The 27,546-nt window shown below is 42.2% G+C and overlaps 1 protein-coding gene across 1 annotated transcript in view; it reads left to right on the top strand.

Annotated features, from left to right (window-relative positions):
• The window catches only part of CHRM3 (cholinergic receptor muscarinic 3), a 375,774-nt gene that overhangs the window by 77,631 nt on the left and 270,597 nt on the right, over positions 1-27,546 (top strand). The window lies entirely within an intron of this gene.

The following is a 27,546-nucleotide window of genomic DNA, read 5'->3' as shown; positions in this document are numbered from 1 at the left end:
ACCTAATAAATTATTTTGTTAGCCTTTAAAGTCCTACTTTACTGCCTTTTTGTTTTGGACAAAACAAGCAGATAGAAATTCCATCATTACATTAATAAAAAATGATATACACAAGCCCTGTTGTCTCAAATGGAGGTACCCAAATACTGCAATCTGAACACACTGGTTTAGATAAACAATAAAACAAATCTAACTATAGATGGACACATTTTAAGGGATTACAAGAAAAAAAAAACATAAAAGTTGGAAATGATTTAAAGAAAAGATAACACACAACTAATATGTAAATTAGCAAGGAAAATTACTTAAAAGGAAAGGTTTTCCCTGTCACATGCCTTTTGCAGTCTTTACTGGCTAAAAGCCAGGACCCCTGCCCCCATGTTAGGATCAGATATTCTTCCTGGCCAATTAAGTTTAGTTCTTGTCTGTCTTGTCTTGTCTTGTCTTGTTTTCCCTTTCTGCCAATGAAAAGCCACTAAACTAGGTGATAATCTACTTACCTTTGAGAGAACAGGCCTGTAACCTAGGGCCTTCTGGAGTGTGGCATCCTGATTAAGGATAGGTTGTAGGTCTTTAACAATTTGTTGCAGTGGTTTGAGTTGGGGGTTGTAGGTGATGACCAGTGGTGTTCTGTCCTTGGCTTTTTTGGGCCTATCTCGGAGTAGCTGGTCTCCAGGTATTCATCTGGCCCTGTCGATTGACAGGGTGACATGTGACATGCCTGGGTGACATGCCTGGCCTCTCCTACAGACAACCTCCCAACCTTATGAGGATTCTAACCAATAGCCACGGTCTGTACTGCAGGAATACCAGTCCTGGGACTTTTCCTTGCAACAAAGCCTGCTGGCAGCTTTGTCCACGTATCTATTCTGGCGATACCGTCACTGGACCTAACCAGGTTATTCACAGAGTCATGGGCACATTCTCATGCTCCTCAACTAACATCATATATGCCATCATGTGCCAACAACGGCCAGATGCTTTGTATATTGGACAGACTTCAAACGCTCTCAGACAAAGAGTTAATGGGCACAAAACAGACATCAAAACATTCCTGATCCACAAACCAGTTAGTCTACATTTTAATGAAGTGGGCCATTCTGTTAATGACCTAAGAGTCTGCGTCTTATTGAAGAAGAATTTTCAGTCTGCTCCAGAAAAAGAAGCTGCTGAACTCTCTTTCATATTCAAATTCAACACATTAACATGTAGTTTGAACCAGGATGCAAATTTTCTGGGATATTATAGGGGCTGTTTGGCATACTTGGCTTAATCTAATTCTTGACTCCCCCCCTACCCCCACCCCTCTGCTCTCTGATTTGCTCACCTTGCTAATTTTTTTCTGACTTGTCAACTTTGATTACTGTTTTTGGTTCTCTATACCTTAAATATTGAGTCTGTTCTGGTATGGCTATGGTCTGAAGAAGTGGGTCTGTCCCATGAAAACTCACCTAATAAGTTATTTTGTTAGTCTTTAAAGTGCTACTTGACTGCTTTTTTGTTTTGATAAAATGGAAATGTTAGTTTGAGTCCTTGTTCCTCTAGGGAGTGATATGTGTCTACACAAACCTCAAAGAAAATTTACCTCAGATTGCTTAATGATAGATTTCATTAAGGTTTCACAGTTTTTTAAATATCATACAGTTTCTGTTGGGTTTTTGTCATACAGTTGTAATACAGTGTTTAAAACTAAAGTTTTTCGCCACAGAGAGGCTCTGGAGTTTATACTTCATTTATTCCCATCTATAGTAAGCAAAACCATTGCATTCCAAAATGCTTATTGATACTGTACTTTACAGCAAGATCCTTAGTAAGTCCTAGCTGGTAACATAGCTTCTCATATGAAAGATCTCATTACTGACAGCTAACTCGTTGAGCTGAGACATTCACCAATTACGATTCTCCATAAATTGGCTGAGTAATTTTCCATGGTTTATCAGGAAATCATGGTGAGTAGGTTGCTATAGAAATTTTACATCTGAAAGTATGAGACAGAAAAGAGACATTTTATATTTAAAGACTTTGAGCCTTCTACTGAATTTTTTAAAGATATTTTGCGTTTTTCCATAAACATGAGTTGTTTTTATATTAATCATGCTCATTATTTTGAGACCCAATAACATTTTATTCTTTGGTTCTGTTTTTATGGTTAAAGCTAGTGTTTAGCGGATGAAGTAAACTTTATTTTAACTGAATGTATGAGTAAACCTGAATAGAGAAAAGGTTGTTTTAAAAATTCAGTTTGCAGTATTCTGGAAACTTGTTATGGTGTTCTTGATGAACTTTACTTGCATGAAATTCTTCATAGTTATGCTTGGAATTATCTTTTGTCTTTTTAAAATAATGTAAAGTGAATTTCTTGCGCTGATTGTCACCACTAAGTTTCAAGAGAAAGCCTTCATACTAGAATAAACTGTGGCTCATTTGAGACTTTCGTCTTCATGTCAAGAACTACATGCTATAGATTATTAATTTGATGTAGTCTGTTTTTATCTTAAAATTTGAGTGAGTTAATATCTCTTTTAAGCCCAGCTGTTTTAAATACAGGGTTTCTGAACACTTTGTTAGATTAAAATTGGGATAAATATAAGAGAACCTGACTAGTTTAGCAGAAAATTTCAAAGGACATCAGTAGTTAATGTATGAACACTGTATATAGAAAAATGGGAAATGTTAAAAGTTAATAAGACTAAAAGCTGTATGAAAGTATGCTCTAGGTTGCTTCCATAATTTTATGTTAATTTCATGCACTGTTCTTTCTGAAAAAAGATAGTAAATCTTAAATCTGAATGATAACCTATTACAGGCACCATAAGCACATGACATGTCAATTATAGCTTGATTCTAATAGGCTCATTAGCACTACAAAAGTATCCACATTAATAGTGTTATTTTAACTATTCTGCTGATGTTTCAGTGTATTATATATTTCCTTGAAAAGTTATGAGTAATATTTTCAAATACATCTAAGTACATTGAGAGCGTAATTGCTATTTACAAAAGTCACATAAGCATTTAACTTATGTTTCATTCGAAGTCATTGGGATTTAAGTTGTTAAGAGCATATGTACCTTTTGAAAATGGGAATTTAGACTAAGTCACTGAGATCCTTTTGAAAGCTTTACCTTACTCATCTTCTGGACTTATTTCAAATGTTGTGCAAATGTTCAATGTCCTGAGTATCGCCGTCGTCATTTTAAGAATGTTTTACTGCCTTGGGAAATGTTCTTTCAATTGTTTAAAATAATACTCAAAGAAGCATTTTAAGTATTTTTTCTTTTGTTAGAAACCAAAACTGCAAAGACAGAGAAGTTAAATGATGTTTCTTTAATAAGTGAAAATACAGTAGATATGGATGATTAAAAACAGCAGAAACACAGGCAGAGAGGAGAGTCAACGATAATGCAAGTTGGGGTTTTGTATGAATATGAACCCTGGATAGGGAATTGGTGTTGAGGCATACTACCTCTGAGATTGTAAACCAAAGGAAGTCAACCCTTTGTTCTTTTGTTCTTCCCTCAACTTTGCTGACCTCTCCTCTCTGGTAGTTCTCCTCATCCAGCCCTCAGAAAACTACCCACTCTTGGCTGCAGGGCATCCTTTTTTGTTGCTACCTCAGTCTGAGCTGAATACCATGGGTGCAGAAATGGGAAGCTTACAACTGCAAGGATGCACTCTGATCCTATATGACCAGAGCTAGCTACATGACTCATTACACAGTGGCTGTTTTCAAGAAGTCAATTACTGCTTTGAAATCACTTATATATAGTGTGTCTGAGGGCTAGAACAGGTGCTCTATACCTTTCTCCAGTCATATTGAACCCACACAACTTGTATAGGTTTAGTTCCTCCACCCAATTTTGAGTGTCTCATATGGTATAAGCTTTACCACTCTGGACCTCCCTCTTGCAGTTGATTCTTCCTCGTTTGTCAATTTTCATTAGTGTTTGTTATTGTTAATGGCTTTTACAATGATTTCACATTCCTTCATCACACTGGACTCTTGTGTGGGTCTTGTAATTAAAGTGACTGCAGTGGTTCAAGAATCATGTTTTTTTTAGATTTGTGAAATAATTAATAATAGTAACAAGTAATATTTACCTTTAAGATATTTTCAATTATCACAGAAATTAGCCAGCAGACATAAGCCGTTGCTAGACACAAAACCCTTCAGTTAGAAAATAAGTACTATTAAAAAAAGAAAAAAACCCTTTTATTTGGCATGTACAGAAATATTTACTTGAGGGTAGGAGGCTTCTTTAAACCTGTCTGTATATTTTTTAGGATTGTCTGCTGAAGAATTTTTATTGTACACAACCTGGGAACATAACTAAAAGAATACCTGTTGTTAAAATGATTCACACCAGTGGTTTTCAATGTTATTCTTGAAATAACATTATAAGACAGCATCTTGTTTTTTCTTTCCATCTATTTAAAGGTTAGCAATAGGCTTCTGTGCTTTTGACCATTTTTCCATCTCCCCTACTTTTCATCATTCTTGTCTCTTCCTCTGCCCCATATTATGATGAGGTATCAGGCTAGAAAGTATGCACACGTTATTAGAATTACCTTTTTACCATTTCAGTATTACAGCTAATTGTGGACATGGAATTTAGTTTAAAGAAACTATGGTCTGCTTTTACTGTAGCATCCTATGCCATGCAAAAGACTTCCCAATAATATAAAGCACACGTGAAATGCAAAACAAACATTTTAATATACTGGGAATTTCAGAATTAAATGATTGTTCACTCTGGGAAAGTTCTCTTTTGCTAATGCTTTGTAAAGTTGCTTATGCTCTGTAAAGTCTTATGAAAAGAAAAATAATGACAACAAGAAAAGACTCTTGGTAGTACCAAAAATCTTAACTGCAGGAGTTAGGCACAGTGACAATTGCTGTTAATATTATTCCTGCTGTTTAGAGACATTCCAAAAATATGCACAAGAATGGAAGAGAGAGAGTAAAAGGGGAAGGTCTTTCTTTAATCCTATGCTGTAGTCAGGGAACAGAAAAAATTCAGTTCATCTTCCCAGCTAGGGATAACATCTGACTGGTGTGCTCTGGCCACCACCTGGTCATTCTTCCCACTCTGACAAGGAAGCTTAAAACACCTTAGCCTGTCATGCTGATTATGATGTTGACACTTTGGAATTCAGTAGTATTGGTCATTGATTTAAACAGAGAACGAAAAGGAAGACAGGAAAGAGAAAAACATGGAATGAGGATGAAATGATAATAATGGAGTGGGCAGCAGGCATCTTAATGCTTCTATCCAAAAGATTGTTTAGGATTTGACATATCCAGTAGGAAAGGCCTTATTGGTCCGTTTGTGACTTGGGTATATCAGAATATTTTCTTAGAGTTCAGAGGGAACGTATTGGATATTGGAGCTGGTGAGAATCTCCACAATGCTCCCTCTCTCATGAGAGCATTGTCCTGCTCTCTGAAATGTTCACAAGTGTCAATGAAAAGCAGTTTTTAGTGACATGGGCATTTTTTTCTGCTCCAAGCATTCCTATTCCATTATTATACCAGCATATGACATAAGAATTTTGGAAGTCATTTCACCTAAACGCTTATTTGTCAAAACTGAAAGTTTTTGCAGAAATGTGTCACTTTTGACAAACCTTTAATCAGTAAAGGGGTCTTAGATCAAGAATGTCAATTTTTGGTCAAAAAGAGAGCATGAGATTAACTAACAGCCCAAAAGTTAAGGCATTCACCTGGGAAGTGAAAGACTTTGATTGATACTAAAATCACTTTGGCATCATCTACACTGCCCCCCCATTTTGGAAGGGGCATGTAAATGCAGCAGATTGAAAATGCCAATGAGATGCTGATATGAATATTTGGTGCCTCATTTACATAATGGAAACAACTCACTGGATGTGTCTACACTAGCCAAAAACTTCGAAATGGCCATGCAAATGGCCATTTTGAAGTTTACTAATGAAGCGCTGAAATACATATTCAGCGCTTCATTAGCATGCAGGCGGCCATGGCGCTTCGAAATTGATGTGGCTCACCGCCATGCAGCTCGTCCAGACGGGGCTCCTTTTCAAAAGGACCCTGCCTACTCTGAAGTCCCCTTATTCCCATCTGCTCATAGGAATAAGGGGACTTCAAAGTAGCCGAGGTCCTTTCGAAAAGGAGCCTTGTCTGGACGAGCCGCGTGGCGGCGAGCCACATCAATTTTGAAGTGCTGCGGCCGCCCACATGCTAATGAAGTGCTGAATATGTATTCCAGCGCTTCATTAGTAAACTTCAAAATGGCCATTTGCATGGCCATTTCGAAGTTTTTGGCTAGTGTAGACATAGCCACTGTGTCAGAAGTGCTGCTTTAAAAATGCAAACTGTCCGTGTAGACAGAGTTCCTTTGAAAGGAAGCCCACACTTTTGAAAGCACCCTTCTTCTTGAAAAAGGAACCCCATCTATACAGCTAGTTTTCATTTTGAAAGCAGTTTTTTCACTGCAGTAAGTGGCCACCATTATGCTAATGAATCCCTGAATATTTATATCAGTGCTTCATTAGCATTTTCAATCCGCTGAATTTACATGCCTCTTCCAAAGGGAGGGGCAGTGTAGATGCAGCCTTTATTTCTTAAATTTCACCCATGCTATAAGCTTATCCAGACACAAATTATATTCATAACAGCACAGAAGCAGCAATAGTAATTTAACAGAGTTGAGATTAATAATACTTTCAGAGGCAAATTCTGTGGCATCACAGGAACAGGAACAGACATGATTTTTAGTGAAAGTCCAAGCCTATGTGTCCCTATGTCCCTGAGGGATATTAATCACTCCGCTAAAAAGTCTGAGGAACCCTTGCTTGAAAACTGCCTGCAGGTTTTCAGATATTGTAAAAAATGTAGCAAATCACTTCAGAATTTACTATCCAAGTCTTCTGAAACCACCAGTCATTGAAGAAAAAGGAATGAACCAAACTTATGTTAGTACATGAAGCTGCTACCGAGGTGCCTGTTGCAGGTGCCTTAGTTAATTATCTCTATATTTGTCTATTCACCCACAGACATACATTTCTCAGCTTCCTCCCTCTGCACCTTTAGCTTCATCTCTCTCAGGTAATTTTTTTAGAAAGCATGTCCTCATTCTTTTAGAATGAGCTATCAAACATTTGAGGCAAAAGGGACTGGCAACGGGGGGGCGGGGGGCAGTGGCGGTGTTAGCCGGCAGAGGCACATCCACACGGCCTCTACAGTGCCGGCACCACTGTCTGCCGATGCCGAACTCTCACGGGGCAATAGTAATGAGCTTTAGGAGTATATGGTTACGTCTACACGTGCAGCCAACATCGAAATAGCTTATTTCGATGAATAACGTCTACACGTCCTCCAGGGCCGGCAACGTCGATGTTCAACTTCGACGTTGCTCAGCCCAACATCGAAATAGGCGCAGCGAGGGAACGTCTACACGTCAAAGTAGCACACATCGAAATAGGGATGCCAGGCACAGCTGCAGACAGGGTCACAGGGCGGACTCAACAGCCAGCCGCTCCCTTAAAGGGCCCCTCCCAGACACAGTTGCACTAAACAACACAAGATACACAGAGCTGACAACTGGTTGCAGACCCTGTGCCTGCAGCATAGATCCCCAGCTGCCGCAGAAGCAGCCAGAAGCCCTGGGCTAAGGGCTGCTGCCCACGGTGACCATAGAGCCCCGCAGGGGCTGGAGAGAGAGCATCTCTCAACCCCCCAGCTGATGGCCGCCATGGAGGACCCAACAATTTCGACGTTGCGGGACGCGGATCGTCTACACGGTCCCTACTTCGACGTTGAACGTCGAAGTAGGGCGCTATTCCTATCTCCTCATGAGGTTAGCGACTTCGACGTCTCGCCGCCTAACGTCGAAGTTAACTTCGAAATAGCGCCCGACGCGTGTAGACGCGACGGGCGCTATTTCGAAGTTGGTGCCGCTACTTCGAAGTAGCGTGCACGTGTAGACGCAGCTTATAAGTGGCATGCTGTTTGCAATCCCGATGACCTCATTTTGCATAGCTCTGCCAGCATTGGCACTGGGTGGAGCTCTGTGTAGACATAGCTTTGCTGAAGTCTTATTTTCTTACAAGAAGTCTTGCTGAAGACTAAGAAACAAACCACCTGGTGCATAGTAAGAAATGCAAGTATGGTAGACAACCAGCCTGGCTTAACAGGGAAATCCTTGGACAGCTTAAACTCAAAAGGGATACATATAAGAAGTGGACATGTGGACAGTTGGCTGAAAAGTATAAACATATGGCTGGAGAATGACGGACAGTAATCAGGAAAGCGAAAGCACAACTGGAACTACAGCTGGAAAGGGCTGTGAAGGATAACAAGAAGGGTTTCTACAAGCATGTTAATAATAAGATGGTTATCAGGGAAGGTATGGGGCCATTACTGGACGAGAGAGGTAATCTAATGACAGATTATGTAAGAAAAACTGAAGTACTCAATGCTTTTTTTGCCTCAGTCTTCATGAACAAGGACCGCTCCATGACTATGGTGTTAGACAGTGCAGTATGGGAAGGTGAAAGGCAGCCATCAGTGGGGAAGGAAAGAGCTAAGAGCTACCTAGGAAACTAAATGTACACAAATCCATATGTCTGGATTAAATGCACCTAAGGGTACTGAGTGAATTGGCAGACATATTGCTGAGCCTTTGGCCATTATCTTTGAAGACTCTTGGAGATCAGGAGAGATACTGGATGATTGGAAAAAGGCAAATGTAGTGCCCATCTTTTAAAAAGGAAAGAAGAACAATCCAGGGAACTATAAACTATTCAACCTTACCTCAGTCGCCAGAAAAAATCATGGAGGAAAAATCAAGGAATCCATTTTAGACCACTTGTAAGTGGGAAAAGTGATCAAAAGTAGTCAACATGGATTCACCAAGGGCAAATCATGCCTGACCAAACTGATTAGCTTTTATTGGCTACGTCTACACGTGCCCCAAACTTCAAAATGGCCATGCAAATGGCCATTTCGAAGTTTACTAATGAAGCACTGAAATGCATATTCAGCGCTTCATTAGCATGCGGGCGGCAGCGGCACTTGGAAATTGATGCGGCTTGCCGCCATGCATCTCGTCCAGATGGGGCTCCTTTTCAAAAGGAGCTCATGGGAATAAGGGGACTTTGAAGTAGGCGGGGTCCTTTCAAAAAGGAGCCCCATCTGGACGAGACGTGCGGCGGCAAGCCGCGTCAATTTCGAAGCACCGCTGCCGCCCGCATGCTAATGAAGCACTGAATATGCATTTCAGCGCTTCATTAGTAAACTTCGAAATGGCCATTTGCGTGGCCATTTCGAAGTTTGGGGCACGTGTAGACACAGCCATTATGAGGTAACAGGGTCTGTGGGCATGGGGAAGTCAGTGGATGTTATATACTTTGATTTCAGCAAAACTTTTGAGACAGTCTCTCACAATGTTCTTGTCCATAAGTGTTAAGGAAGTATGGATTGGATAAATGGACTATAAGATGGGTAGAAACCAGGCTACGTGGTTGGGTCCAATGTGCAGTGATCAATGGCTCAATGTCTTATTGGCAGTCAGTGTCAAGTGGAGAGACTCAAGAATCAGTTCTAGGGCTAGTATTGTTCAACATGTTTATTAATGTCCTGCGTGAGGGGATGGATTGCACCCTCAGCAAGTTTGCAGATGACACTAAACTAGTGGGAGAGGTAGATGTGTTTGAGGGCAGAGATAGGATCCAGAGTGACCTGGGTAAATTGGAGGACTGGGCCAAAAGAAATCTGATGTGGTTCAATAAGGAGAAGTGTGGAGTCCTGCATTTGGGATGGAAGAATCCCAAGCATTGTTATAGACTGGGGACCAACTGGCTAAGCAGCAGTACAGCGGAAAGGGGCCTAGGGATTATGGTGGATGAAAGGCTGGATATGAGTAAAGTGTGCCCATGTAGCCAGGAACAACAAATTGGGTAACAACATATTGGGGTACATTTGGAGGAGCATTGTCAGCTGATCTAGAGAAGTTGTTGTTCCCCTGTGTTCGGCTTTGGTGAGGCCACATCTGGAATATTGTGTCCATTTGTGGGCTCCCCAGTATAGAAATTATGTGGATGTGCTGGATCAGGTTTGTTCAGGGCAACAAAAATGATTAAGTGGCTGGAGTGCATGGCTTGTGAAGTGAGGCTGAGGGGTGATTTAATAGCAGCCTTCAACTTCCTGAAGGGGAGCTCTAAAGGGGACGGAGAGAAACTGTTCTCAGTGGTGACAGATGGCAGAACAAAGAGCAATGGTCTGAAGTTACAGGAGGAGAGGAGTAGGCTGGATATTAGGAAAAACTTCTTCACCAGACGGGTGGTGAAGCACCCGAATGCAATGCCTAGAGAGATGGTAGATTCTCCATCCCTAGAGGTTTTGATGTCCCAGCTTGACAGGGTCTTGGCGGGAATGACTTAGTTGGGGTTGATCCTGCTTGAAGCAGGGGGCTAGACTTCATGACCTTGTGAGATCCTTTCCAGCCCAGTGATTGTATAATTCTATGATTATTCAGTTATGGGGCTTAGCATTGCCTGCATTGGTTTAAAGTTAAGAAACAGGTTAAGATTTTTCTTCTTGTGTTTTGTGTCAATATTTCCTGGTTTGAACCCACCATATTTCTTCTCATCCTATGAGTGCTATAACATATGTTATTGTTAAGACTGAGGTTTTCTCTAACTTTTGGGCTAGTTCATTGATTTTGAATTTGTTGGTTCCTTGAGTGAAATCTTGTACCCACTGAGGTCAGTGAGAGTACTGGCATAGATCTTAACAGGGCCAAGATGTCATCCCTTCTCTACATCTTTCCAGATGGTTCAGTAGGTTTTCAAGTTAAAAGTGTGTGTTTGCTCTGGAAAATGGTATTTTTAGGTTATATGTTCACTGCATGATAATGATTTCAGTTTGAAATATGCACCATTTCACCAGTCATCACAAAGACCTGTGCAGTTTTAATTGCAAAAAACCCCTTCACAGGTTCAAGGAAGTTTTTTACATTTTTAAAACACACTAAGGTTTACTAGATTAAAAAATAAAAAACACTTTGCTCTGAATTATCAATTGTATTCTAAAAGATCTGTTGTGAGAGACAGTATCCCAAGTGAAATGTGTGATATATCTTGTTTACCCCACAAAAAAATCAATATTCTATATTTTGTACAGTAGCAATAATTCTGCTCATAGAAGTTGACCTTTATAATATTTTGAGGTGGCTGAATCTTTTACTAAATGTATTTATATGGTCTCATTAGACTGTCCAGTACACTTTGAAGAATGTTCGGACTGCATTTCTAAAGGTGACATTTAAAAATGTACTTACTAAATGATGCTATTATATAAAACATTGTTTTAAACTTTGTTACTATTTTGGTTAATATCTTTATGGTCTTTATCGGAAAACACTCTGGCTGGGTCGACACGTGCCCCTTCCTTTTGAAAGGGGCATGTTCATGAGCAGGTTTGAAATATGCTAATGAGGCGCTGCAATGACTATGCAGCACCTCATTAGCATAATGGTGGCCACGGCAATTCGAAAGTGTGGCTTTTCAAATTGCGTGCCGCCCGTGGAGATGGGACCTTCCAAAAGCACCTCCTCCCAGTTTTTGAAAGCCCTTCGTCCGATCACAGAAGGATTCCCCTTCACTAGGTTTGCAAGCCTGCCTACACAGATGCTCTTTCCTCTCTTCCTTAGGAGGATACCATCTCTTCCTAGAAATCCTTGTTCTCAAAACAGAATCCCATGGTCAAAGAAACCAAAGCCCTCTCTCTGATACCACGTGCACAACCACACATTTGCCTCCACAATTTGATTATCTCTACCTGGACAACCTCCTTCAACAGGGAGGAGGGACAAGAGAACTGCTTGCGCTCCATATTCCTTTATCTTTCTTCCCAGAGCTAAATAATCTGCAGTGATCTGCTCACGATCATTCTTGGCTTTGTCATTAGTTCCTATGTAGAGGAGTAGGAATGGGTAATAATTCACAGATTTGATGATTTTTGGTAGAGACTCTGTCACATCCTGGATTATAGCTCTTCGTAAGCAGCAGCCTTCCTGGGATTCAAGGTTTGGATGACAGATGAATGACTCTATCCCTCTTAGGAGGGAGTACCCAACCACCACCACCACTCAGCTTCTTCTCTTGTGGGTGGTGGTCATAGAACCCACATCTCTAGGACTATGCATCCCATGTCTTGTAGTCAGTGGGGTCTTCCGATCCCTTCCTTGTGAGGACTCTGCCACAACATTCTCCACTGAATCACCCATGTAGAGAGCCTGAAAGTGGTTGCTTACCTCCACCAGAGTTGGAGATACCTGAACTGGCTTTCTTCTCCTCAAGGTTACATGCTTCCAGTCTTTTCCCTTGTTTAGTACTGCCTACACTGACTGGTCAGCCTGCTGTGCCTGTAGTATTAAGTTCTGCCTTCTGTCAAGGAAGTCTTCACCTTCTCTGATGGACCATAGGGCCAATATTTGCAGCTCAAGTCATCTAACCTTCACTTCCAAGCTGGCGACCTCCTTGAACTTGGTACATATGAAATCCCTTTTGTCTTCTCGGAGAATGACAAACATGGTACATGTTGTTCAGGTCACAACAGCTGACTTGTCAGTAAACTTGTCACTATCCATTTTTCCCTTTCTTCAGAGAGTTTCCTTAGATGTTTTTAGTGCTGACTTGAAGGCAGAAGAAAAACAAAACTATAAGAAAGAAAGAGACAACCAGCATGGGGCTCCCCCTGACAAGGTGAACCCCCAGGAAAACTGCCTGTTACCTGCTGCCTTGTTTGCTGCCCACCATGTTTGCTGTGGCTGCCTTCTTAAAGGCTGCTGGCTGGGCTTGGCTCAAAGCCTTTCCTCCAAGCCAATCAACCCTTGAAGGCCCACCTGGAAAAAAAGCACTCCCAATTCACACCTTTGCAAACTTACTAAACTACCAGACACACTTTCAAAATGCCCCTCTTTGCAAAACTGCAAACCAAATGCTCAGACACAGACACTTGGATTTTCAACCCACCAGCTCACAATTGCAGCCACCCAAAAGCCACACTCACCTGAGCTCCTCACAGATGTTTTCCCAGGCAAACTCCCTGTTAGCTGCTGCTCTGTTGGCTGTTCATGGAATCTTGTTTATCATGATAGAGGGAAATTGGAATTGGAGGGCCCATGTTCTTTAGAGTGGCTTTGTTTGTGGGGTTGCCAAGAGAACAGGAGATGGGTTAGACTGGAAGCAACTCAGAAACATAGACAGAGCAGCCCACAGGCCATAATACATTTCCACTTGTTCACTTTATTCTACATTCATTTCTACTTATTGCTAATGAAATACAGTGTGCTCATTCCATAAATGGGCCTACAGAAAAGAAATATTGAAGCAATGTAGAGAGTCAAACAAGAGCAAGGAAAGATAAGGGAGAAGTGGGAGATGTGGTATACCTAGGCTTTAGTAAGGCATTTGATATGGTCTCGCGTGATCTTCTTATAAATAAACTAGGCAAATACAATTTAAATGGTGCTTCTATAAGGTAGGTGCATAACTGGCTGAATGAATAACTGTTCTCAGAGAGTAGTTATTAATGGTTTGTAGCATTGGTGGAAGGGCATAAAAAGTGGGGCCCCACGGGGCGCTGTTTTGGGACCAATTGTATTCAATATCTTCACCAACAATTTAGATACTGGCAGAGAGAATATGCTTATTAAATTTGCAGATGATACCAAGCTGGGAGGGGTTGCAGCTGCATTGGAGGATAGGGTAGGAATTCAAAATGATCTGGAGAAATTGGAGAAATGGGCTGAGGTAAACAGAATGAAGTTTAATAAAGACAAATGCAAAGTACTCCACTTAGGAAGCAACAATCAGCTTCCTACATACAAAATGGGAAATGACTGTCTAGGATGGGGTACTGTGGAAAAGGACTTAGGGGTCCTAGTGAACCACAAACTAAATATGAGTCAACAGTGTGATGCTGTTGCAACAAAGCAAACGTGATTCTGGGGTGCATTAACAGGAGTGTTGACAGGAAGACATGGGAAGTCATTCTTCCTCTCTACTCAGCACTCATTAAACCTCAGTTGGAGTACTGTGTCCAATTCCAGGCACCACATTTCAGGTAAGATGTGGAGAAATTGGAGAAGGTCCAGAGAAGAGCAACAACAATGATTAAAGGTCTAGGGAACATGAGCTATGAGGAAAGAATGAAAGAACTTGGCTTGTTTAGTTTAGAAAAGAGCAGACTTAGAGGGGACATGACAGCAGTTTTCAAGTACCTAAAAGAGGGTTACAAGGAGGAGGGAGAAAAAAATTTCACCTTGGCCTCTGACGGTAGAACAAGGAGCAATGTGCTTAAACTGCAGAAAGAGAAATTTAGGTTGGAAATTAGGAAAGCTTCCTAACTATCCAGGTGGTTACACTCTTTGTGGAATCTCCATCACTGGATATATTGAAGAGCAGGTTAGATAGACATTCATCGGGGTGGTTTAGACAATACTTGGTCCTGCTGTGAGGGCAGGGGACTGGACTGGATGATCTCTCAAAGTCCTTCCCAGTCTAGTGTTCTTTGATTATATAAAAGTCAGGCCAGAAACTGAAAACAGAACTAAGAGAATGGTTTAAAATAATGAGGTGGGATTTTTAAATTTATGCAATTTCTGATTGATTTCTTCATTGATTTGATTTTGTATAATTTTTCATAGATGTCCCACATATGAGGGGCCTGTTCCTTCTTCCCTTTTCCCATCATTTGTGTTGTCAATTTAAAACTCAGTCTCAAAGTATCTACTCTTTCCTTGCCTGGAAGGAAAGGGACATCCTTAGGACCAGCTAAATACCTTTGGCAATCTTCACCTCCCTAGGGCTTTTCATTCGAACTGTTAAAAGAGAGAATAAAAAACTGTGTTCTGATTCTATAATCTTTCATGGAAGGTTTTCCAGTATCTGTTGTACCTGCCCAACTTCTGTAGGACTACATCAGATGGAAAGTTAAACCTTAAATGTACCACACATACACAATGGTGGACAGGTTCTCTGGGCTATGCTATGGAACATGATTTATTTCAATTAAAAGTACTAAATTAGGTCCTTTACTGCACCTTGCAAAATTGGCTTGACCATATAATTAACATATAAGCATATGAACCATATAATTAGCATATAATCATATGAACATATGATATCATTTGGGTTCTGACAGGCAGACATGGAGTACTCTACCTCCCTTCCTATCCTGCTCCTGCAACAGCGCCCTCCATATTATTTACGTGCAAAATGTAGACCCTGGTCACATGCTTCTTTTATTCTGCCATTTGATATTTTTTTTCATTAGTCTCTCAAACTCCCTTCAAACAAGAAGAGAGATATGGCATAACGTGTGCTCCTAGGGAATTCACATGCCATAGGCATTCTACAAACAGGCATTTTCAAAATAAAATATTCCAAAATTAAGAAGTGGTACAGACAGAACTCCCAGTTTGCAGGAATTCTTGTGTTCTGATCTCATACTGACTGAATGCAAACATATTTTGTGGAACTCTTTTGTCCCTCTGACTATACAACCGAATGCCTAAAGGCGTATGTATTCTGTGAGAAAAATGCCATGCCACAACAGGGATTTGGGAATAATTTTTCTGTTGGAGTTGCTGATTGGGCTCTCACCATGTGGCAGAAAGTAGAAATATAGATGTTTCTGTTGAGGCTGGACCCCAAGCTCTGAAACTTGATGAGGTGTGAGATCTTAGCAGCTCGTCTGTAGCCTCAGCAGAAATGTCTATTGTACACTGCTCTTTTTAGTCCCATAACACAAGGTCTGTGAGTCCAAGTCAGTTGACCTGGGATCTGAGACCCTATGCTTTGGGTTTCTTTGAAATGAACATATGCCTAATGTTCTCATTTTTCAAATTGTGTGGTACTTCGAGTCTCAAAAATCTGCGTAAATGACAGTTCCTTCATCTAAAATTTGTCTAACTTATCTTGATCCATTCTAAGGCTTGAAACTGGTAGTGGCCCACTGGGAAGCAGGAAGTGTCTCACTTCTTTAAAGCAATAGATTTAAAAGAAAAAAATGTTGAGCAGTGTTATGTTATTTAGTATAAACTTAACAATCTCCATTATGTTTCATTAAGTAATTCTGAAGTTACTTTTTGAATATTTTAGGTACAGTGAAAGTGTTTCCCAATAACTTTCAAAGTTGGTAAATGTAAAAGGGGGAAAATTAATGAGACCTCTAGTTCTGTACAAAACAATTATTCATAGAATACTTTTGCATTCACCTCTCATTATATCCACACACTTACTGTTCGGATAACTACCACAGAGAGCAAACATGAACATCAGGCAGTCATTTTGGGGGCAAGGTGAACATTATTGCATAGGATGCTGAATTTCCAGATAAAATAAAAATGCTAGTGTATATGTATTCAGGTTCAAATTTCTAGTCCAGCAATGTTCAGACCTTGAATTCTGGAAGTGGTTGCCTAGGAAAAGTCAACCTGAAACAAGTTCCTTTGAGAGAACCAAGGAGGAGTACTGCATGGACTCTAAGGCTGCGTCTACACGTGCACGCTACTTCGAAGTAGCGGCAGTAACTTCGAAATAGCGCCCGTCACGTCTACACGTGTTGGGCGCTATTTCGAAGTTGAAATCGACGTTAGGCGGCTAGACGTCGAAGTCGCTAACCCCATGAGCGGATGGGAATAGCGCCCTACTTCGACGTTCAACATCGAAGTAGGGACGTGTAGACGATCCGCGTCCCGCAACATCGAAATAGCGGGGTCCTCCATGGCGGCCATCAGCTGGGGGGTTGAGAGATACTCTCTCTCCAGCCCTTGCGGGGCTCTGTGGTCACCGTGGGCAGCAGCCCTTAGCCCAGGGCTTCTGGCTGCTGCTGCTGTAGCTGGGGGTCCGTGCTGCATATACAGGGTCTGCAACTAGTTGTTGGCTCTGTGTATCTTGCACTGTTTAATGAAAGTGTGTCTGGGAGGGGCCCTTTAAGGGAGCGGCTTGCTGTTGAGTCCGCCCCGTGACCCTGTCTGCAGCTGTGCCTGGCTCCCTTATTTCGATGTGTGCTACTTTGCCATGTAGACGTTCCCTCGTTGTGCCTATTTCGATGTTGGGCTGAGCAACGTCGAAGTTGAACATCGACGTTGCCAGCCCTGGAGGACGTGTAGACGTTATTCATCGAAATAGCCTATTTCGATGTCGCAACATCGAAATAAGCTATTTCGAAGTTGGGTGCACGTGTAGACGTAGCCTAAATGAGTGAGAAATATTTAATGAATGTTTCTGTAGAGGAAAAGTTGGTTGGAAGGGTGAGATGTGTCATAGAGTAATGTATTACACAGCCTACTTTTAATATTTTGCCATGATAGTGCCTGAGGTATTTGCTTGTTGCTTGTTGACCCAACTTCAAAAGCCAGTTATAGTAATGCCTTTCTGAAAGGCCCACTTGATACCGTGTTCCATGAAAAATTCAGTCATTGCTGCTTGTAGTAATATTTTATATTCTTTTTCCCCAGTGAGCCAGAGTAAAAGTTAAAGGAGCAAGCATTCTAACTTCATAAATCTGCGAGAGGAGAATGTAGTTTCTTATTAACATGATACAGTGAAATAACCAAACATTTAAGGGGAGCCAAAGGGAGGGACTGGAGCATTAGAATTTTTTTTCATAGATAGCGTTCCTAATCCCAGCTCTTTAAAATAAATCAGAAGTTTAGGGCCTCCCAAAGAAATATATTAAAAATTAGGTGGGTAAATGGCTTTAGGGCCTCATAAAAGGGAAATAAAGTGTTTAGTGTTTGGGGAAGCTGTATAAAATACGTTCAAAATGTGATGTCATTTAAAATAAATCATACTTAACTTTAGTCAGTTTGTGTTAGTTTTTAGTTTTATATGCAATAAATATAAAAGGCAGTAGTTTACTGACGTTCAGTAAAGAGGCTTGCTTTTTGACAAGTTGTGTATTGAAATGCTTTAGACCATGCCCCTCTGGATGCCAAGATTCCCTGTGGAGATGACAAGATATTGGCACCTCTCCTTTCAATCCAATATTCCAATTTGCTTCTCAACATCCTATGCACTATTTGCAGTGATGCCTCACAGAGGCTACAACTATACTACAGAGGTATTTAGAAATAAGTTATTTTGAAACAGCTATTTAAAAAATCTTATTTTGAAATAACACAGCTACACATAAGGGCCACATCTGCACTACACAGCCAAAGTTGCTTATTTCGAAGTCCAACTTCCAAATAACAGACTTTAAAATTGTGTGTCCACACACACAAACCCCCATCCAATATTTTGAAATAGCGTCCTGGTACTTTGAAAGGAAGCATCTACACGCCCATGCCCTAATTTTGAAATAAGAGGCCAGGAAATGCTGCAGACAAGGGTCATGTGGCCAACTAGCCCTTTGGCCCATGGAGGTCATGCAGCTCGTCATAATGGTGGCAGTGGGTGGGCCATGCCCCCAAGCCACTAGTAGCATCCCAGATGCAACAGTAGGCCTACTGGAGTCTTTTGACCTTCATCCGGATGTGCTCTCCAGTCTAGACAGTGTGCCCATGGGTGGCAAGCCCCCTGGCCAGCCACTCTAATGCCTCTGCATTCTGAAGCCGCATCCCTGTCTGGAGCAGGACCTCTTCATTCCCCCACAGTCCAAGGAGGTCCTGCAATTCGGCCTCTGTCCAGGAGGGGCCCCTCTTTTCCCTCTGCTTGCCTGGCTGCTGCAAGCTCTGGCTAGGCTCACCAGTGGGCTCCAGAGGGCCATGGGGGCTCCTGGCTGGATGCCACTGCCGGCTGGGGGCATGTGGCACAGCTCTGGTGTCGAGAGGGGGGCATGTAGCATGGAGCTCCCTGTCCCCTGCATCTGTCATGCTCTCAGCTCCCTGCCTGGGGTTGCTGGGTAGCTGCTACCTGACACGTGGCCAGTAGTGACCATAGAGCCCTGCCTGAGCTAGCCAGGGGGTCTTCAGGCTTCTGCAGGGCTGCTGCCATGGTGGATCCATTATTTCAAAATAGCAGTTGCAGAGTATCTCATCTCTCTCATGTCTCATCTCTATCCCATAACCCCTTTTGAGGGTCATTGGGGCACCGCAGTTGACTTCCTGATCAACTCACTCCACCTCATCCTGTCCTGTACAGCTCTCTGTGAGTCGCTTACATTCAGGTTTGTCCACTCTTTGATGTTATCTTCCCATCTCTTCTTTTGCCTGCCTTTCCTTCTACCACCAGGTACTGTGCCTTGCAAGATGGTCTTTGAAAGGCCTGATGATCTGGTGACATGGCCGTACCATCTGAGCTTGCACTTCTGCACCACAGTGAGCAGGTCGTCATGTGGGCCTCTGACGTGCCTGATCCTATGTTGTATTTCTTTGTTCGTGACATGCTCAATATAAGAGATGCCCAAAAGCCTCCTATAGCATCTCATCTCCATGCTTTGGATCTTTTTCTGCAGTTCTGCTCTAAGGGTCCACGTTTCGCAAGCGTACAAGAACACTGAGATGACCAGTGAGCACATCAATCTTACTTTCGATCTCAGACTGATGTTCTTGTCCCTCCAGATGGGTCTGAGTTTTGTAAGCACTCCTGTTGTTTGCGCTATTCTGGAGAGGACTTCCGGTCTGGACCCCTCATCTGACACGATTGCACCTAAGTACTTGAAGCAGGACACACATTGAAGAGCTTGTCCATTCACCATTATATCCCTACTGATGCCATTGGTGTTGTTGGTCATCAGTTTTGTCTCTTCTGCATTTATCTCCATTCCATAGGCTTTTGAGGTGGTATCCAGCCATTCTACCAAGCTGGCAAGTTCCTCTTTTCCTCCAGCTAATCCATCTATATCGTCAGCGAAACAAAGGTTGGTGATTATTCTACCCCCATGCTGACAGTTCCTTCATGGTCTTCCAAGGCATCAATCATGATGCGCTCCAGAAAGATGTTGAAAAGCGTGGGGGAGAGCAGACAACCCTGACAGATGCCCACCGTCGTTCTGAACCAGCTTCCAATGGTACCGTTGTGGAAAACTGCACTGGTGGTGTTGTCATACAGGTGTTCAACAACTCGGACAAGATTGGGGCTGATGTTGTCCTTTCTCATGGTGGCCCATAATGCTGCCTGCCAAACTCTGTCAAAGGCCTTTTTGAAGTACACAAAAACATGGTACAGGTGCTGTTGGTGCTGCAGATATTTCTCGCACAGTATTCTCAGGTTGAATATTTGTTCGGTGGTACTCGGCCCTGCCCTAAAGCCGGCTTGTTCCTCAGCAATAATCATCTCAGCTTGGGGCTTCAACCTGTTCAATATTACTTTCAGTAAGACTTTACTTGGGTGGCTAATGAGGCTTATCGTACGATAGTTTTGGCACTGTTAGAGGTTGCCCTTTTTGGGAAGTGCGATCACTAGTGACTGGGTCCATGACGTAGGCCATTTTCCTGTCTGCCAGATCTTATTGCATATGTTGGTAAGGGCACTGATCATGGCTTCTCCCCCTGCTTGTATCAATTCTGCTGGGATATTGCCCACTCTAGCTGACTTTTCTTTCTTCAGTGATCACACTGCTGCCTCTACTTCTTCCCAAATGATTGGGAGGCTGTCCTCTTCGGTAGCATATGGACATTTCAGTATTTCTGGGTCTCCATCAACCTTATTATTGTACAGCTCAGAACAGTATTCTGTCCACCTGCCAAGGATCTCTTTCTCTTCAGTGAGGCAGTTCCCTGCCTTGTTCTGGATTATGGAAACTCTAGGCTGTCTAATGTTTGTCAGCTCTCTTACTGTCTGGTATGCCTTCTTGCTGTTATTTTTGTTAAGGTTGTCTTCTATTTCCTTGCACTGGTCTTCTACCCAATTCTGTTTTGCCACCTTCATGCCTTTCCTGATAGTCTTGTTGATTTCTCTGTATTTCTCAGTCCCACTAGCTTCACCTTTCTTCTTTTTCAGTTCTCTCCATATGTCACAGATGTCAAGCAGATCAGCAGTAACCCAATGTTTCTTCTTTGGGAGGTGTTTGCCAAGAATCTCAGTAGCTGTTTCTACTACTGCTGTATTAAAGATGTAGGCCATTATGTCCTCATCTGCTTCTTCAGCACCAAGGATGAACAGTGGCGCGAGTCTCCTTCCTATTTTTACTTGGAAGGCTTCTGCCACCTCAGGATCTTTGAGCTTTTCAAGGTCAAACTTAATTCTTATGTGCCTTGATTTTAAGATCTTCTGCAAGCGTAGGCAGAGTGACATCATCACTAGATCATGATCACTTCCAACATCCGCTCCCGGAAAACTGCATGTCTTTGCAATGTTAATGCTTGTTCGGAAGCGCTTCTTGACCAAGATGTAATCAATCTGACTGTGATGGTCTCCAGTGGGGCTGTGCCAAGTCCATAGTCTGGACGCCTTGTGAGGGCCGAATGTATTAGCCAGCATGAAGTCGTTATATCTGGCAAACTCCAGAAGTCTAAGGCCTCTGTCATTGGTTTCAGTGTTGCAGTATGGCCCACACGTTCCTTTCAGGTTACTATATGCATCCGCTCCAACTTTTGCATTCCAGTCTCCTTGTACAATAAGTATGTCCTTTTTTGGTGTTTGCTCCAGGACATCCTGTAGCTGATCGTAAAACTCTTCTACTTCACTATCATCATAATCGGATGTTGGGGCATAAGCCTGAATGATGTTGATGTTGAAAGGGGATACTTTCAGACGGATGGTGATGAATCTGTTGGAGACTGGTCAGCATCCAATGACACTATTCACAATGTCTCTGTGTATTAGAAAGCCAACACCATGCTCACGTTTATCCTCCTTTCCACTGAAATACAACTTATGACCCCCTTCGATTGACTGTTCACCAGAGCCTTTCCAAAGCAGTTCACAGATACCCAAGATGTTCCAGCGGTATCTTTCCATTTCATGGGTCAGTTCTCTCAACTTCCCTGCTGCTCTCAATGTGCGTACATTCCAAGTACCGATAACAATGTTGTCTCTCCCACGGATCCTGCTTGACTGGTCACCAGTAACATACTTTTCACCTCCGTCCTGGTGTGCAATGGTGGGCACAGTCATTGTTAACCCGGGCTGTGACTGATCCGGTATGAGTTGGGTAGTGGTAGATGTCATCATGTGGTGTGTCATGGGCAAGATAGCCTGACGGAGCCCATCCCTCTTCAGGCTGTTGACCACAGCCAAAATTCCACAGTAACTTTGTGGCTTGCCTTGGTCTTGAACACATGGCCGTTGAGCTTATCTTGAAGCCCTTCCACCCTGGCCGGTGACTTCTACATGGAAGACATTCGCCCAGTGATGCCATGTTAACACCACCCCCACACGTCGTTCAGCCAGCCATCTGAGACCGTTGCCCGGGGTGTGGCACTTGGAGCCAGACGTGAGAGATAGAAGATGGATGAGGACCAGTGTTTCTGTCCATCCTACGAATAGGATGCAGCTACCAGAGAACAAGGGTACCACCTCTATCCAGAGCTCCCTACACCCCAAGAGTATCTACACATGTCCAATTTCAAAGTTAAATGTCAAAATAGGGCACTACTCCGTTCCTGGGAATGGAGTAAGGACTTTGAATTCGGGCCCCCTTACTTTGAAGTTAATTTTGGAAAAAGACAAAACGTGTATAGATGCTCTGCACTCTATTTCGAAATAAGCCCTAACTTTGAAGTTAATTTTGAAGTTTATTGCTAGTGTAGACTCAGCCAAGAATGCATTTTGAAATAGCACCCAGCTATTTCAAATAGCATGTCCAGGCATATAGTGCTGTTTTGAAGTAGTGCTATTCCGTGTAGCTATGTTTACATTACAGCAATCTTTCAAAAGAAATTCTTCTGTAAGATCTCGTCCGAAAAAAAACTTTCGATAGAGACCATCTACACAACCCCACTCTTTTGAAAGAATGGGCCAAGGACTGGGCCTGTCAAAAAAGGGGTCCAGGGCCATCCACACATGTTTTATTCTGAAAGAATCTTTCAGAAAAAGGCACTCTTCCTCAGCTGGGAGAGGAAGAGGGCCACCAGGAAAATGTGCTGCGTTCTTTCAGTTTTAGATTGAAAGAGTGCATTTTGTGTGTAGATCCTCCATGAGTTCTTTCAGAAAAGGCATGGATTTTTTTAAAAGAACTTGCTAGCATAGATGAAGCCTATTTTAATAGTGCCTATTTCAAAATATTTATTTTGAAACAGGCACTATTCCTCCTGCAATGAAGGTTGCCAATTTTGAAATAACACACCTGCTATTTTGAATTTATTTCAAAATTGCATGTACGCAGTGTAGATGCTAGCAAAGTTATTTTGAAATAGCAGCTGTTATCATGAAATAACTCTGTAGTGTAGCCATTGCCAGTGTCCAATGAAGAATTTGGTATTTCTGCTTATTCTGTTTTTCTTATGTTGTTCCTTTTCTTTTTATTTGTTAGTTTTATCCCCTCAGCTGATAGGATAAAACTAGATGGATAAATCTAACCAAGTTTGTAATTTAGGACCATGTAATTTCAAACAATTTTGCTTTAGAACAGCGTTCCCTTTAAGCTGAACACTTAAAGATTCAGATTAGAGATTCAGGCACTGCCCAGCTGATTAGTAGAGTCACCCACAGCCACCCACAATGAGTAGCTTGTTTTTTATTGGTGGTGTATATGTCTACCTGCTTTTTTGCATGTAACATAATTTATTCTGTCCATGGATGGAAAAAAATAGAGGGAACACTGCTTCAGGGGATCCAAATCGTGTCTTGTTTCATTTTCCTACTATTGCTAAGCTGCACCTGTAATTTAAGATTATCTCAAAGTGAGTGAGATCTTATAAGAGTTTATGAGAGTTCAGTCATGGTGAATCTGAATTTTTTCACTTCTTCCTAAACCATAAACTCTGAATGCTGCCCTGAGCCTCATCCAATCCTGGATCCAAATATCATATCAACCTATATTCTCTTATTTTTTTCGGACCCTTTCCCATTTTTCTTTTGGAGACCTCCCAGCTTTGGGTCATCACTGTACTTATTCATGTACTTAACTCACTGCTGATGAGTTAGTGTTTGTGGTATGTAGTCTCTTCAAAGAATGCTGAGTGAGTGAAATGGAAATGTCTGAAGATCATGAAATGCATTTCCACCATTATGTTGTCCTTGTTTATCAAAAAAAAAAAAAAAGTTGCCCTTTTGCCCCTTTTCTTTGGTTCCTCTTGAGCTGGCAGTAGCTAAGTCAATTGTTTGCATATGTTCCAGGTGCAATCAGCATGTTAGGTGTCAAAGTCCCTGTATGCCAATGGCCTATAAGACTAACAAAGTTAAGGTGTGTCAGTTTCATAGGCACATAAGGAAGCAATGCAGTTAGCATTACAACCAGCCACTTTTAACTGCCCTAACACAGTGGATCAGTAAGCTGTGTGGACTTTCAAAGCCATAACATTCAGGACTGTTGATGAGTCTCTAAATCATTTAGTCACCAAATGGCAAAGCCTATGTGTGGGCCTGCTTCACAAAGGTATGTTTTTGAAGTGAGGACACGTGGACAGATTACTTTAAAATGTGGGAGAGAGCTGTGATTGGGAGTACAAGATAATATATGTTTTGCACCTCTCCTGCAGGAGGAGAGAGGAAAGGTTTGAGTACACCTTCAGTATACAGTATGCACCATTTTATGCAAAATTGTGCAAGGGTATTGGCTTTTTTTTGCACAGGATATTGTCAGCACTGAGGTGGAATATGAGAGGATTCTAATGCTTTAATGATGGGTAAGTTATGTGAGGGTTGAGATGTTATTCTTTGTATAAAAGAACATCTGTGTAGTTTAACTAGGCATATCCATGCTAGTTCTGCTTGGACATTGCTCTAGCTAGATGCCTGAGTGCAAATCTGCTTAGTCCCTTTGGATACATATCTGGGGAGCTAAGCAGAGCAACTGACTGGGATACCTCAGTGAGCTAACTTGAGTACAGGTGACACTCATATAGCTCCATGATCTGGGAATCAAACTGCCCTGCTCAAATGCTGGTGTACTCCAAGAGTCAAGGTTTGTGAAAAACTTGAAAATGGTTCTGGAAAGGCGTGTGTGTGTGTGTGTGCATGCACGCGTGCGCGCGTGTGTGTGTGTGGTATTCTTTCTGGAGAGTTTTCTAAGCATGTGAATGTATGACAGGCATGTATTCTGTGCTTTATAAGGGAAAATGGGCAGAGGAAAGGTGATGTGATTTTTTTTTGTCCTTTAAAACCATTATTGGGGAAGAGTGAATGGCTGTGTCTACACTAGTTCCCAAGTTAGAAGGGAGCATGGTACATAGGGTGTCAGGAGATTATTAAGGAAGTGCTGCGGTGCATATGCAGCACTTCATTAAGTTAATTCTCCCCCATGGCAACTTCAAAGTGGCAAACTTCAAAGTGCCATCATGTGTGTAGTGCATGTAGCTGCGACTGAACCTCCCCTGCTTATATGAGCCAGGCTCAGGGTCCCTGGCCAGGGGGTGGGGAGACCTGCAGATCCACAGCTGGCTCAACTCCAGCTGCAGGATCCCTGGCCAGAGGGTGGGGAGACCCACAGCCATGTAGCGGGAGCTGAGCTGTCCGTGGGGTCCCTGACCAGGAGGTGGGGAGACCCGCAGCTGGCTCAGCTCCAGCTATGGGGTCCCTGGCTGGGGAACACGAAAATTTGCAACCCCGCCCAGCCCGCTCCCAACACTCCCCCTGAGGCAATTCCCTGTGCACCTGCCCAGACCACTCCCAACACCCACCCCATTCCATTCCAACCCCACAAGCCCACCACACCCCCCTAGGTACCTCTCCTGCTGCCCGGAGAAACAAGCCGCCACCTCCTCCACCAGAGCCACCTTCAGGTTTTAACCTTCCCTCCTGCTCATGGCCCCAAACTGCCCCCAGCCTTTAACCCTCTGCAACCCCCACAAACCCAAGGTTCACTTACCTTTCAAAAGCAGCACCACCTGCTGCCACTCCTTCCCCCCAGTTAGGAGCACTAGGAACCAATCAGAGACTTTTACATGTGTTTTAATGGGAATTTAGTGTTCTTCTTATGAATTTCTGCCTACCTGAGCAGAAAGTTGGGAACCAATTGTGCTCGTATAGTAAGGGATGAGTGTGTGTGTGTGTGTGTGTGTATACACACACATTCATCCCTCACTATACATATATACACTCATCCCTTGCTATACTTATATATCCATCCTATGACTGGCATTGCCCAAATATAGTGCTTTTAATTAAGTACCTTCTACAAGTTCTTCGTGTTCAGTATTCACAATCTGGCATACAGTGGAAAACATGCCTCTCTGAAAAGGAGCTTCACACACTGCTCATGCTGGGAAGGGCTAAATGATCAAAATGTGAAGGTGGGATTGATATTTAAGTCAACTTGTTGTGGTTACAGCCAAGTGACTTCCATGAATAAAGGAAAACTGTCAGTTTAAAAAAAATCTCTCAAAATAGTTTTCCTTTTAAACGTCTCACTAACAAATAAAGTGGGCTTTTCATCAATATTTTTAGATTAAAAATAACTGTTGCTTAAATGGAAATGCTCATAACATCTATATTCATTTTCTTAAAAAAATAAAAATGGTGCTGGGGAGGCAAAACGTCTTTTCCCAACTCTCTCTGCTAATAACAGTCATAGAAGCTGGAGAGCAATGCTTGTTTCCAAAGCAGATTTATAATTCTTTGATTTTCCAGCTTCTTCACATATGTAGATTGAGATGGGTTTTCTGTACACACCCTACTTCTTGTTGCTCACATGCATGGTGACGTCATTAGGCTCATGCACTTCCCGAGATGCTACATGAACTTTACTCCACTCACTTAATTCACAGGCCAGAAGATGTGAGGAGAGTAATTACTCTGACCTGTGTATTAGAGAAGTAAACAAGAGTAAAGTACTTGTAATAATAAAATATTTCCTTACACTACAATAACATTTTATGGGGTGGGGCAAGACCGTAAAACCACCTGAGTTATTTTTTTAGGAGGGTTCAACAACTAAGTCTCCTCTTCTGTCTCCGAACCATGGTGGATGGGGCTTTCATACTAGCTTCTGTGTTCATAAGGAGAGTTCCTTCAAGCCTGAATGCATCTCTGTCCTATATAATCTCCCCAAGGACAAATTATTTTACCTTTCTAGGCAAGCTTTGAAAGTGGTAACAGCTGGGGGATTGGAAACTATGCACCATCTGCAGGATCTCAGGCTGTTTATATAAATGTCTTCAAAACACCAGTCAAGATAGTTCTGTTTTGGCAGGTAGACATTTCAGAGTAAAATTCAAGAAAGAAAAGGTAAAAATATAGCTAGACAAACTGCTCAAGAGGCATAAATTCTAATATACTCTACTTAAACATAATAAATTTAAGCTGGCTGTGATGTTTTAGCAAAGGAGCAGTTTAAATGTTATTAAAGACTTAAAAGCAGAAGAGGGGATGTGAGAAGAGAACTGGGGAGGAAGGCTTTCAGACAAGAGAGAAGAGGCCCAATGGGATGGATAAAGGGAGGAGAGAAGACTAGATGAGTAGAAAGAAGTTAGGCTGGCAGGAAGAGAGAGAAAAAGGGGAAATTACTGA

This window comes from Carettochelys insculpta, chromosome 3, assembly GCF_033958435.1.
Source record: "Carettochelys insculpta isolate YL-2023 chromosome 3, ASM3395843v1, whole genome shotgun sequence".
Classification (NCBI taxonomy): Eukaryota; Metazoa; Chordata; order Testudines; family Carettochelyidae; genus Carettochelys; species Carettochelys insculpta.
The sequence above is the reverse complement of the archived record's forward strand: the minus strand, read 5'-3'. Positions and strand labels throughout refer to the sequence as shown.